The sequence below is a fragment of the Penaeus monodon genome, chromosome 33 (genome assembly GCF_015228065.2).
Source record: "Penaeus monodon isolate SGIC_2016 chromosome 33, NSTDA_Pmon_1, whole genome shotgun sequence".
In the NCBI taxonomy this organism is placed as follows: Eukaryota; Metazoa; Arthropoda; class Malacostraca; order Decapoda; family Penaeidae; genus Penaeus; species Penaeus monodon.
The window spans coordinates 14,718,431-14,718,731 of NC_051418.1; the positions used below are offsets into that span (position 1 = coordinate 14,718,431).

Consider the following 301-nt stretch of genomic DNA (forward strand, 5'->3'; position numbering starts at 1 on the left):
TATGTAGATCACATCATGGCTGATTTGGCTGTGGCTCTGAATGGTTGGTTGTACCATCATGACTTATTTGGTCACACTTATAGAGGATTGGTCATTCATGTTATGTTACTGTGATGCATGCGTTACATTTCATGCTGTTCTTTAGAACACATTTCTCAAGCCCTGGTCATTGCCCAAGGGAGAATGGGATGTATAATGCTCTAGTTTTGTATGAAAGGGGCAATATTTTTTGTCTGGAAGATGTCATGCACCAAAAATTTGCACTCTTGCTGCTGCTGCAAACCTGTAAATAACCTTCACT

At 40.2% G+C, this 301-nt stretch overlaps 1 protein-coding gene across 1 annotated transcript in view; it reads left to right on the forward strand.

Annotated features, from left to right (window-relative positions):
- LOC119594059 (multiple inositol polyphosphate phosphatase 1-like) overlaps nt 1–301 on the forward strand; it is a gene marked incomplete at its 5' end in the record, with an annotated part of 6,494 nt that overhangs the window by 1,606 nt on the left and 4,587 nt on the right.